Source organism: Cryptotermes secundus, unplaced genomic scaffold, assembly GCF_002891405.2.
Source record: "Cryptotermes secundus unplaced genomic scaffold, Csec_1.0 scaffold68, whole genome shotgun sequence".
NCBI lineage: Eukaryota > Metazoa > Arthropoda > Insecta > Blattodea > Kalotermitidae > Cryptotermes > Cryptotermes secundus.
In genome coordinates, this window is record NW_019722422.1 from 100,573 (window position 1) to 100,847 (window position 275).

Sequence of the window (275 nt, forward strand, 5' to 3'; positions counted from 1 at the left end):
CCCCCCTTTGTATTTTACAATTATTTCGTCAATGGCCAAATGTTCGGAAGGGTTATAATATTTTTCAAATGCGTCATTGAGAGTGTCGAAGATGGTCTGAATTTTCCATAGTCAGTCATAACTGTCGGCATTCCTGTCAATTTCTGTACTCTACAAAGAATGTGTAGAAAACGGTCGCGTTTCATTGTCTTAGAGTAGAAAGGCGTGGCAAATTGTTCTAGAGTCGACCAGTAGTCCTTTAGTCTGCCTCTATTGTCATGTCCCATTTGAATGAT

General features: G+C 39.6%; 1 protein-coding gene across 3 annotated transcripts in view; it reads right to left on the reverse strand.

Moving 5' to 3' along the window:
- The window catches only part of LOC111861265, a 16,560-nt gene that overhangs the window by 7,529 nt on the left and 8,756 nt on the right, over nt 1–275 (reverse strand). The window lies entirely within an intron of this gene.